This window comes from Bison bison, unplaced genomic scaffold, assembly GCF_000754665.1.
Source record: "Bison bison bison isolate TAMUID 2011002044 unplaced genomic scaffold, Bison_UMD1.0 scf7180017864472, whole genome shotgun sequence".
Taxonomy (NCBI): Eukaryota; Metazoa; Chordata; class Mammalia; order Artiodactyla; family Bovidae; genus Bison; species Bison bison.
This window is the reverse complement of record NW_011495033.1, coordinates 15,125,885-15,126,250: the sequence shown is the minus strand read 5'-3', so window position 1 is coordinate 15,126,250 and position 366 is coordinate 15,125,885.

Below are 366 nucleotides of genomic sequence, written 5' to 3'. Positions count from 1 at the left end.
AACAGAGCTTCACATTTTTTAATATTCCAGAGGGATTACATTTTGCTAAGCATAAATATTTATTTCAAAAGAATTCAGACCAACCGGGAATCTCATGTAGAACAGAAAGCTATTTAAGAAATATTAGTTTTTATTGTTCACCGAGGTTATGAAGCCAGTAATTCCAATTGTTAACAGTTCATCATATTAAGAAAATACAAACATTTCCTGTAAGAGTGCTTATATGAAAGGAAGGATCTCATTGAGTACTAATTCATATATAAAGAGTACTAGAATTTTCAGTTCAGTTCAGTTCATTCACTCAGTCATGTCCAACTCTTTGTGACCCCATGAATCTCAGCACGCCAGGCCTCCCTGTCCATCACC